The following is a 13,432-nucleotide window of genomic DNA, read 5'->3' on the forward strand; positions in this document are numbered from 1 at the left end:
CCTGGGAGTTCATTTGAGAGTGATACTCTTAGTAGCACTGAGCTAAAAGAGGGGTGTTCAGCTATTACACCACTAGTCAGTAGAATAATACTGGTATATCCTGATCATGTTTGTCTTTTCTTTCTGTATGTAGTTTTGTTTAGTTTTCTCCATTTTGGTGCCTCTAATAAATTGCTGTTCTTCACTGCAATGTACAATCTGTTGTTCTCCTTGCCTCAGCTGGCCTTTCCACCTCTGGTCATATTGCTCCCCTTTACACAGTCACAGACAAAAGTACTGTCACCTGTGACAGAGATCGAATGATTCTTGGTGTTAGATCTCCCTCCTGAGCTGTGAGGGCACTATGTGAAAGGAACTAAGTGCTCTTAACTAAATGGCACGACAATTTATTATTTAGGGTAGGTGGAAGTCGGTCATGTAGGAAGGGAACTGAGCTACGGCACCCAAGTTCACTGACTCGGATGGGAGACGGCGTGGCATCCGAGGACTGGAGGAGCGGATGCGCTCGTTAACTTAGGGGTCATGAGCGAGGGTATAAATAGGGGGTGTAGTGTAAGTGATCTTTTCCTTTTGTGAATGGTTGGAAACAAACCTAAAAAGGAGACCCCTGTGTTACTGTGAAAACGTGAGCATTGTGTTTTGTTAGTCTGCCTAGTTCACTGTTTTTTTGTCTGTTTTCTAAGACTTCGAACACCTATCCGGACCTGTCGCCGCATGCCAGCATTAAATCCGAACACCAGCACTTCCCTTTCATGGAGAAATACTGCCTTTGCATCATGAGCACTAATTCACTCACTGCCGGAACGGTATATGTGTTTTGTGTTACGTGTCGGTGTACTTTTGGTTACGGGTCAAACCTGGGGATTACAAACAAAGTGATACACGCCACTGTATCAGTTTATAACATTTATTATTTACAGTTGTTTGCTGTAAGGCTCTGGACATTGAAACCTTCAGTAAACATCCTTGCACCTGTAAATCATTGTCTGTGTGTTTAATCCACCTGTACTAACTCGTCACTTTGCCACAGCACCCTACACTTACTACAAGATAATAAAAGAAAAAGTGTTAAATACAAGCATTTAGTGAGCATTAGCCAGTAATGAATATGACAAAGACCAAAATACACAGTTTCTGGTAGTTTAACAAATAATCTTTATAAAAAAACACAAAAGCACTTAAGAGATTTCAGATGACTAAAGTATTGGAACTTTTACATTAAATGCCATGTTAAAATTGAGTAGAGCTCATTTAAAAAATATATTCATTGATTGAAAACCATTACACACTAATTAAGCTGCACTATAAAGAGCCAGAAAAAGGTAATTATTTCCAACATCTGTGAAGGAGAACATTTTTTAATACCGCAGATGCTGTGCACCTACTGTTTAAATCGACGTGTGATGAGATGTCGAAGTCAAGGATTAATATAGAAATGGTGACTTCAGCTAATACTAGCATTACGGGAAAAGAAAAAAAGAACAAAAAAATAATAGTTTTTTTAATTTGTTCTAAACCAGTGTTTCCAGCAGGGATCACCAGGTGTACCAGTAACAATGTGCAATCTAAAGCATGATTGTGACTAAAAATCATCACATAAACAGGTGGTTTCAAAATTTTTACTGATATCAGTGAAATTTAGTCCTGTGTGAACCATCCATTTCTTTTTATCCCAGATAATTCTCAGAGGTGCTCTGATTATTTTACAGGACATCGGGGCCTTCTATAAAATTTTTATTTTAAAGTCAGACGTCCATTGTCTTTTTACTCCCATGTGAAACGACCATGTCAGTGTTATATAACAATTGATACAGCATTGCTGGGGTATTCTCATCAAAGCAATACCAACCTTCGCAATAAACTGTAATATAATATTAAAATTGGTACGATCTGTCCTGAGATTCTACGGTTCAGTAAAACACAATGGTTGGGCATAAAAAAATTGGGGACGGGCAAAAATACAAAACATAATTGTCGATTCTTAAAAAAATGAATGCTTTTAATGGTGCATTTGAAGATATGTATGGAAATACATTTCACTCAAAGTACAAAATGGTTGTTGTAGCCTTTGGAAAAGAAGGTACAATGAAATTAATTCTTTAAACCTGGTTCATTGTTTACAAATCATTCTCAAAAACACCTTCTCTGGCCACAACATCACATTTTATTTTGAATTTACTGACTTTTGTTCATAAAAAAATAATCCACGTCTGGGAAGTTAATAGACATCCTCTGCTTTTGATCAACTATGAGAACCCGTGCGAATGGCTATTGTAAAACCGAGACCTGTAAGTACTCGACAAGTTGGCAATGAAAAAACAGGAGGATGAACTTGGGGATCTAAATGGTTATTTAATTTGTATGTTTGATAACTGCAGTAGTGGTTCTAAATGTGGTTGTAAGGTGAAACATCATGGTTCTTAATAGGACGATTTTTAGTTCATTGCAAGTTTGGGTGGTGTACTTTGCTACACCACTGTAGCAAACTACAACAAAGGAAATAATACAGAATGGTATCAAAGATAATCAAGAAGTACCACAGAACAAACTCAACTGAAAAACTTGAAAGAAGTGGACATGCAAAGAAAATTACAGGTACAGCAGATAGGAGAATTCTCCAAGCAGCCAAAAAAATGCAAAATTAAAAACCAAGGACTTAAAGAAAGATTTAGATGCATCAGACATAATAAGGCATGGAAGAACTATACAAAGGATACAAAACACAGAAGAGTTGTTGTGGCAAAGTAGTTTGTAGTGCTCCGGTGTATAGGTGAGTTGAGGTGCTCCAACAAAGGACAAACACAAAGTCTACTGGTCAGGTTTCTTTTAATGCCCTTTTTAAACCGGGTTTCAAATAATAAAGCTGGCTCTACCCAGCAATGGGTATTGCCAGTGAAAACTGGACCCAAAATAATAAAGCTGGTTCTACCCAGCAATGGGTATTACCAGCTACAAAACAAAGGGGTTGCAGTCCCGAAATAATAAACACAAAAACACATCTCCAAACTGGGTGCTCTGGTGCAGGTGCGGTGCTCTGAATGCTGGTGCTCGTGCGCGTTCAGGTCCGGGCTTCTTGCAACAGCTCCAGCTTCGTATCAGCCATCTGGCAAAACAAACACAACACTTCTCAATGAACCCACACTTCATTCAAGATTCCGTCCTTGTCTCCTCCCATTAACCACAACAAAGGAGCCGATTACGGCGTCACGTCCCCCTAAAGTACCCTAAGCCCCGCCCCCTCCGATAGCTAGTTCAATCACGTCTCCTCCAATTCATGACTGAAACTTCGCTCACCGTACTAGGGCGATGACTCCAGGTACCGTAACGCCGCCCTCTTCCTGAATGGCCGGCTCCCGACTGTCCCCAGGATGAACTGCCCAACCATTCAGTAGGAAGCCCGCAGCTCCTGTTGTACAGTGTCCTCACTGGTCGAGAGGGAGATTTTTGATTCTGATTCATTCGCTCTCTGTCACAGTTGTATACACATAGACCTCACTGCAAACCACTTAAATAAGTCAAGATATATGAACAGAAATCTGAAGCATTCTTCAACAAAATGATCTGGTCCGTTGAGTCTAAAATATAACTTTTATCCCAAAATGGACCACAGTATGTTTGGGAAAGGCTTCAAATGAAGAAAAACTTGTACCTTTAAACATGGAGATGGTTCAATCATGATATGGGGGTGTTTTAGCAGTTCAGAATCTGGAGACCATATATGTGATTGAAGATGGAATACATTCACAAATGTATCAGAACATTCTAGAAAGTGCAATGACAAGTTAATTGACAGAGTTTATCTTCCAGCACGACAATGGCGTATGGCTAAGTCAACCATAGCCAGCCCAGGCTTTTATTTTTATTTTTATGAGCCCACTTTGATAACTAGATGTATAAAATATTGAGGTGCCGTCTAACCTACTGTGAATAAAAAAAGAAACTGTAGCAAGGTAGAATTGGTGGACTGTCAATCAAAACTCAAATTTGCAAATCATAGCTGACAGATTGTTTATATGGAGGCGGGACGCAGCCAGCGCTCTGGCAATAGGTCAGTGTTAAAGTCATGTGATTGTGCTGCTGGGAAATGTAATTTCATGACACCAAACAGAACTGAACAACCTGATTTGGCGAAACCGTTCCACCTCCCTGCTGTGGAACATGTTGTTTGGTCGAACAGCGCGGTCTGCACACGGTGAAACACGGTGAAGCCCCGCAGGTACAGCTATGCACAGAAGTTTAGCATCACCTACATTTTCTTTTTGATGGATTGAGAAATTTAAAAATAAAATAAATAAATAAAATAGATTAACATTTAAATGTTTTACTTAACATGTAATCAAAGAAACTACAGAACGATATCACAAAAGAATACAGGAAGGCAGTATAATACTAGTCCAGTCTTTCATGTTGGATTTCAAAATGTCACATTTTTTAATTGTTGTCTGTTTTTCGTTAAGGATGGAAAACTACAAAGTGGTATGATTGTAATTCAATAAGTTAACGTAACATTATTCAGCAGGCTTCATTTGACTATGACTATGAAACATAGGCAGATGTAAGCTTATTTTTTTGTTATTTTCTCCCAATTTGAAATGCCTAATTATTATTTAGGCTCTGCTCACCGCTGCCACCCCTGCGCTGACTTGGGAGCTGTGAAGATGAACACCTGCTGTCCTCTGAAGCATGTGTTGTCAGCTGACCTCTTCTTTACACACTGTGGATTCACCATGCAGCCACCCAGGAGCTACAGCATGGGAGTATAACTCAGCTCCTGGGCAGCAAGCAGGCCAGACTACAGGGGTTGCTGGTGTGTGGTGAGCTGAGGACACCCTGGCTGACCTAAATCCCCCCCCCCCTCCCCAGGGACATTGAGCCAATTGAGCGCTGCCTCCTTGGAACTCCCATCCACGGTTGGCTGTTGACTAGCCCAGACTCGAACTGGCGATGTCCAGGCTATAGGGCACATCCTGCACTCATGCAGAGCACCTTTACTGGATGTGCCACTCAGGAGCCCCTGGCCTTGCTTTTTAACAGGCAAAATGGTCTGTTTGAATTAAAAATGAAATCTAAACAAAGTACTCATCCAGGTAGTGACAGCTACATTGTTTGTAAAGCCACAGCATTACTGACCGAACACACAACAAACCACAAACCATCAGAAAGAAAATATTGCACAACGATCTGAACACCTGCAATCCATGATAAAAAATACCTTTGTGCTTTGAGATTAAAATAGAGGTATCCTTCCACATTTTACATTTCTGTGATAAAATCGCAATGACTAAATTAAAGTTTGAACTGTTTTCATCTGGGCTTTCTGATCTCAACATCAAACCCATTTTTTTTCTTTCTTTTTTTTAAAACATGCCATTGTTACAGGTCCCAGATTAATTTTAGATTAATGTGTTATTTTGCTTTATTTTCAAAGGACATCCATTACTTAGCGTTAGATAAGGGGGAATTGGTGCTGGCTGAAGTGGCGAAGAAAAAAGCTAATGAAATTGATGCAGAATCAATAACTACTGCAGTAAGAATGCTGTTAAGAAAAAGGGCTCTTTTCAAATTGGCCTTTTTTTTTTTTTAAAAACATTGCACATGAAGTAGTTATTTTCAGGTGGACTTTAAATTAGTTTCTGGCAGATTTGGTTGGCTGCTGTGTACAAATAATTGTAAGGGAGTTTAACCCAAGAGTTTTCAAATTCTGTGCAATAAAAAAAAAAACATGTTTAAACAGGCTTTAGTCTATACATAAACACAGAGTATAGGAAAATGGGTATAAACAATAAAATATAAGAAACTTTACTTCTTAGACTTGCACTTATTTTAATTTTTTTAAAGGAAGCCTTACAAATCAAAAGTATATATGCCTGATTTATAACAGCTATGAAGGATGAATGGTTAATAAATACATTTTATTGGGTTAAACCCTAAAATCACAACCCCTAAATATACACCATGCTAAATGTTCATGGTCATTTTGCAGTTTGCCATGCTAATATTGTGCTTTATTATTTTTGACAGTGTTTTTTTTTTTTTTCCTTAGGAATCCCATGGTTGTCTACGCTTTACAATGCTTTGATTGTATTACACTTTAAGAAAATCATGTTGAACTTTTACCTTTGTATAGCAGTTAATTATCCACACAAGCTCACAGCACACATGCTATTTTCATACATTTTCCTGTTTGGATGTTTGTTTCTATGGAAGCTTTTTTTTGTGTTGTTTGTTTTTTCTAAGTGTTTATTCGTGATAAACTAATTGGAGATTGTGAGCCTTACCTGGAATGATATCTTCTTAGCAGGTATCCTACAAACAAAGCAATTATATTTAGGTGATAAAACATTTTCATATTTTAATGAAACACGAATGTGTTCTTGATCGATGGAAAACATAAGGGGATTCCTGACCACCAATTAAGTGTTTTCCTTACTAAAGTGAATTGCAGTATGAACGAGATATTTCAACATCATCTTAAATATAATGCCTAGAGCAGTTAAAATTACCCAACTAAAGCCTGATACCATAACATTGCAAAAAGGAAACCATACTTTTATCCGATATAAGTCCACTTTGATCAATTTACTTGCCAGGACTGGAGATTTACTGATTTGAGGTTTGATTTTCCCTTTAAATAAACTGTTTAAATAAATGATCTTATAAAATAATAGCTCAATTCAAGCTATTTGCTGTAGAGTAAAAATTACATTTGAATTGAAAAACAATAGGGATCCCAACAAAGCTGCTCTGAAACAATTTTTTTTTTTAATATAAATCACTCCTGTGGGTAAATATCTGTGGGATTAATACTTAGAGTGGGAGTTTATGTAGTCACAAAAGTTTTTTGCACATATATTATATTTTCTCTGAATTAATGTACAACTATGGCCAAAGGTTTTACATCACCTTATAATATAATTAACTCATTTTGCATTATAAAGTCAATGACACCTGCTGAATAATGATACGTTAACATATTGAACTACATGCCACCTTGTAGTTTTCCATATACTTAATGAAAAACAAAAAATCTGACATTTCGAAATTTAACATGAAGTACTGTCCTACTATTATGGCTTCCGGTAGACTTTTGCAATATCATTTGGTAGTTTCTTTGATTACACAATGTTAAATAAAATATCCAAATTATGTGTAGTTTTTTTTTTTTAAATAAAATTCTAGGTGATGCAAAACTTTTTGTCTTAGCTGTAAGTGTATACTTGATGTATACCCTACCTGTATTGACCATTTACTTCACTCACAGTCACATTTTTGCATATATTAGTGGTGTCAATATAGGGGTATAACTGATACAGGTTTCAGTTAATGTTTTGTTAACTGATATTTTGTGAACCACTAACTGGAGGGTAGATTTGTACAATTATTTAGCATGTGGATGTTTGATCTGTTTGATAATCTGCTGTGGTGGTTTTGCTTTTAATGTTTTTATCTAAAGTAATAGCTAAAATCTCATCAGAAAATGTGCCCTTGCCCCTGCTCTTGCCCTCGCTGCCTAATAAGGCCTGTCCTACAAGTTATTGTCTTTATTCAGTTACATTTTTAGTCAGTTGAACAAGGAATGCTCACGTTTTATGTTTAAAGAGAGATAACAACGTGTTGCTAGTTTAATAACTTAATCACTGATTTACATATAATCCCTTTAGCACAGTTACACTGATGTGTTTGTGTTCTTCACAAAAACGTGAGACAGATAAAATGAAAAAATAAAATAAAATAAATCTTTAATTACATACACTAATAGGATTATTAAAAGATATTGGGTCTATGTTAAGGATTTCAACACCCTGGCTTATTGAGATCTATGTTAATAATGTAAAGAGTGGCAGATCTTAATACTTTAATTCTACTAACCCCCCCCCCCTCACGTTGTGGAATAAGTTACTGAAAAATCAGGTTGTGACAGGGATGACCATGTCGCTGGTTCTTGTGCAGATGTGTGCAGCCGGGATGCTTAACAGGAGACGTGCTGCTAGGCAACCATTTGAGCAGGTAGGCTCGCCAATGGCCATTGTTACACAGGTGAGCATGGAGCAAAAGCTTCCTCTGTTTGCATCGAGGAGGAGTGCATCCGTTCCGCAGGATAACTACTATGAAACCCTTCAACTGTGTCTGTGAAGGCTCTGCCCAGGCAGGACTATCGTAAAAACCCAGAGCAACAGCAGTAGGTTAGTTTAGGGGAATTTGATCTCAACCGGTATAGAGAGGGTAACGTAGTGTAGTAGGTCCCTGGAGCAGGACATCTTTTAATGAGGCTAGCGCTTGCCTTGTGTGGCAAACTTTTAGCTTTGTTTTGTTTTGTTTTCTTTATTAAATCTGACACTAGGGCTACCATTGCTGGTACCCTAGTGGCAGCACCTGTGTGCTGTTAATTAAATCTACACACTTGTGCGCTGTGTCAACACCCAGTTCTCTGTGACTGACTTATTATTATTCAGTGACGACCCACACACGTAACACATCGCTCTGTTACAAGGTATATACATTTAGATCTGCCACTGTTTAGACAGCAGGACTACATTTGACTGGGGTACATGACACCCATATGGTCTAACTAATTTTAAACAAATCAAATAAAAGTAATTATGGGTGTCATACTCATGTACAATGGAAACAATGTTGCAATGTATTTTGATTCATATGAACATGAATGATTATTTATCTTTTATATTTTTGGAATTCTATATTTCTTAAATATATTATTCAGTTAAAAAAAAAACAACAACAACACAGGTTCTAGGTGGTGCAGTGGGTCAATGTCTGAGGCCTGGATTATTTTGAATTAAGGTTAGGTGACAAGTGAGATGTGCTTCATGGCCTCAATGCACGCATCAGTGGAAGATTGTCACAACACAAAATCGACACACATTTTGGTGCAATTGGCACTAGACAGGTGCTTGTTTCCAAACAAGAGTTAATTGATTATATAGAAAGAACACTGAAATGCACCTCACCCCCTACTAGTGAAATCCCTCAAGGGCAGGTCTGAGGGAAGCTCTCATTGCCTCTGCTTGTACTAGAGCATGCCTGTGTCTGAAGGAAGCTCTCATTGCCTAAAAGATGGCCTCTAGTGCTGCTAATGAACCTCCTTTCATAAGAATAGAAAAACAATATGAATCAATAGAATATAAGAATTTAATTTGATGGAAAGAAAAGTATATTTTACCCATTATTAAAGGGTAAAGTGTATCTGGGGAAAAACACCACACAAGCTTTAGTTTTGAAATGATGTACTTCATGAAATTCATATTGTGTTCTTAGTAATTTACCTTGGACTTTGTAAAAAAAAATGTACCAGCACTGGCGTTGCCTATTTTGGTACATTTTACCGCTGTTAATAGTTAGAAAATAGCAATTATATTGTCTTGCCTGGTGATTAGTGGCAGAAACTGTAAGAATGATACCCCAGGCTAGTTTCCAGTGTTACACAAAGGCTTTCATGCATAAATGTATGTCACTGTTTAAATCAATAGCCCTTTCCTGAAAGAATATGTGTTTTGACACATAGAAGAAGGATGGCAAATTCTGCAGAATCAAAAATCAAACGTACTTGAGATTATTTTAATAATATTCAATCACGGTAAGGCAATGAATGACTTTTATGTCAAGATGTCAAACCACTGCCTATCAAAATTAATATGTTACACTGGGATAAGCATTAGATATTATGACAGCTGGTTTATTAATTTAGGTATTATTGACAAACAATGTGCAAATTAACGTATTACCTACCTGATTTTGTAATATATGACTGAAGACATAAGCTTGGAAAACATTATTATGGTTGGCTTTTTTTTTTGCAATTCACCAGTAATTAGCATGTTTTGATCAGGGAGCCAGTAAAATCAGCACTTTCCTATCCCGGATACTTTTCCAAACGTATTACTTATTTAATAAAACCTGTTAATCTGTTTTGAATATAGGACATGGCTAGAACAAGATTGTGCACCGGAAATGCCCGGACACAGACTTGTCTTAACCTGGAATAGGTCATGTCAGTCTTTGTTTTAATGATACAGACCACTCACGTCGAGTTATTGATGTCACATTTGGTACCCAGCTGTATTCTAGGAGTCTTTCAATTAGGTTCCATTATCGATTATATATTTTATTATTATTTTTTTTTTTACTTCATGTGTTAATCTGATTAAATTAGGAATTTAATTCTCCTCTTAGTATCTAAGGAATCAGTATATATATATATATATATATATATATATATATATATATATATATATATATATATATATAAAAGCCAGAACAATGTGCCGAGGCATGGCATGGCACGACCATAACAGTCATCGGGTGTGGCCAGCCAATATAAAAAGGGTCAACACAGATCAGGAAATGAAGAGGGAGAGGGGTAGAAGGTGTTGAGCCATTGTGGAGTGTGCTATTTACTATTTGTTGATTTTGAACGGATTTGCTGTGTATGACCTGGACCGACTGACAACTCCATTGGCTGTGAACTCAAGAACTCCATTTGTGAGCTGACCCTTGCTGTCCCTGACCCTGCGTGTCGTGTGTCCAACATGACACAAGGTAATAAACATACAAGCATCATCCTGTTATATATATATATATATATGTGTGTGTGTGTGTGTGTGTGTGTTTGTGTCTTTAATGATGATGAACTATGGAGTATAAAATAGTTTGGTCATTTTTATTTGTTATAAATTAATTTGTTTTACTTGAAGGTGACTGGGGGAGGGGGCTAGTTAAGTGGTCTTACCTGTAGTTGCAATTACTAGAAAATATAATTGGCTTCGATTAGGTAAATACTGTAGTTGTAATATCAAAGTGAGTTTGCAGTGATGAGTAAAAAGGCAGGTCATTAGTCATTTGGACAATACATCCCTTTTATGATACTTTAAGGAGAGCTTGAATAAAGCCTAGGTGGTCTCAGGTGTTCTTTGGCTCTCACCCCTTAGAGAATTTGGGTTCGGTTTTTGACGTCTGGGCATGGCTGAGATTTGACAGGGCATGCTGCGATGACAAGCCTGAGAATTTAGACACCTACAGGATTTAGGTACTGTGGCCTGCATCGCTTTAAACATAAAGAGATGGGCAAATAGTTCTGATTTCAATGAGCTGTCACCTCAAACCACCACCACACCCCAAACTCTACAAAACAAACTTTCTGTTACAAGATAAGGACAACAGAGCAATGCATAGCAGACGTCCTTCAACAGGATGTACAATAAACAAGCAATAACAGAAGACATGTAAGGAAATTGATCTTTAGAAGAACCTGTGCATACACATTAATATCTAATAATCCTTCTTTTGTGGTACTAGGATGTTTTACAGTAGGGACAGGTCATCTTTTAAAATGTTTTAATGAGGACTAGGTGGTGCACAGGGTTAATTCACTAGCTCTCCTTTCACCTGGCCAATGTTTGGATTTCAATCCAGCTCCCAAGTGAAATGTGTTTGGTGGTGTACCTATGCATTAGTCCTCATCAGCAAACTACCACACTGTTAAGCATAATTGAGGACAATTGGCAATCTCTGCTTGAGACAGTCCTAAGACTGAATGGGTAGAGGTGTTCCGGTCAGGATTGAGGTACAGTATACTGTGCTAGCACAATAGCTGATTTTACTTTGGTTTGGTTTGTGAGTTTCATTAAAATGTATACTTTCTTCAGAATGTGAAATGATAACCCTTAACTTTATGCACTGTTAAACCCTTAACCCTTATCTTTTTTTTTTAAACATTTAAAACATGGAGGCTGCAGTGCTTCACAGTGCACAGTCCTCAAGGAAGTTACTTTTAAATGTATTTTTGACAACTGTGTTTGATTTAAAAAGATACACTATTGTCATGAGTAATAGAGTACAGAATGTAAGCAGGGTTCTGTGATCACATTTAGCCACAAGGAATATCCAAGAGATGCTTATTGTGTTACCAGTGTAATGGTAGGTGTACCTCTAGGCTGTTTGCTTTGTAGTAAAGTGGAAAAGCTGTATCTCTTTGCTATATGAGAATTATGAATTGGCTTTTCTGTGTTATTTTTTTGCATGAAAAGCGTGCAGAGCAGAGCTCCCATCCTGGGATTCAGAATGTGCTTCCCAGAGTTATATACTTTTGGCACAGGTAACTCGTGCATCTATTCTCAAAAAGAAGCTAAAGATTGAGTGGGGATTGGATGGGTATGGCTACACCATCCCCCAAAGAGGTGTTTTCTCCAGGGCAGGTATGCTCGTGGAGAAGTTTTGAGAAGATCATATTGCCACTGCTTGTGCAACTCCTGCTCTGGGAATACAATCCTTTCTGTTTCTTTGCAATTGCCTTTCATGAGCACCCAAACAAATCCTTTAAAACAAACTAACAGAAAATATAAGTAAATAAACAAATAGATACATAAATAAACAGAAAGCACAGGATTAGTTTTTTTCTTTGAATGTAAACATATTTTTAATGAATGTAAATGCTGAAAAAAAATGGTGTGCATTTAGGATTCAGTGTACTAAAATAAAAATATTAAACAACACAGTTTATTTTTGGGACAGAAACGGAGGACTGTCTGGATGGGGGAGGGACACTGAATGGAGGTGTCCATGACCATGACATCCTTGCCTCCACCTGGCTCAAGTAGCAGAAACGGCCGCCTATCTAGCTTCAGGTGGGTACTGCCAACCAGAACTCAGTCCTTCAGCATTGTAAAGACAAGCATATACAGTAGCAGATTATGTTTTATATTGTGTTGTGTAATAGAGTACTTCAGAGCAACCAATGTATTCCTTGTTCGGATCTGTTGTTCCACCCCTTTGGGCCCACTGGAAATAGTGTGCTCTAACTTTTTTAATTGCATATCCTTTTCTGTTATTATCATATGCTGTCTTTGTCACTTGCTCCTTTAACTGCTGCATTGTAGGGAAAACTGGTTATAGTGGGAGCTTCAAAACTGAACGAGAACTGAAACCAAGTAGTGCAAGCAGGTGTTCAAATAATTGTTTCCCTGAACCCCTTCTGTGAAGGACTTTTGGTTAGCCCTTATAGTACAAAAAAACAACACATTAAATAAGTCACCTTTTGTACCAGGAACCAAAGGCCATGACATATTAAAGTGGTCCTTGGCTGAGTCCCCATTATCTAGTTAGAGCTCATTCAGAGAAAACCAGGCTTCAGTCCCTAGCACCTGTGTCTAAGTAATTTGAATCTCTAAATATAATATTTTTTTACATAGCTATAATAGGACAATTTTCTAGTTAAATGCATAGTAATCTTGGCTTTATGAATAGTATTATACCCAATGCAAAATACAATTATTGAAAATAACAGCAATGCAATTTCTTTATTTCTTACACATGTATCCATAGGACAAAGTTTCACAAGATAGGAGTTGTTCCTGACCCTGTGCTTACATATTGCACTTGCACATCAGGAAAATGAAATCAAATGAGGATGCTTCTC

The sequence above is a fragment of the Polyodon spathula genome, chromosome 6, assembly GCF_017654505.1.
Source record: "Polyodon spathula isolate WHYD16114869_AA chromosome 6, ASM1765450v1, whole genome shotgun sequence".
Lineage (NCBI taxonomy): Eukaryota > Metazoa > Chordata > Actinopteri > Acipenseriformes > Polyodontidae > Polyodon > Polyodon spathula.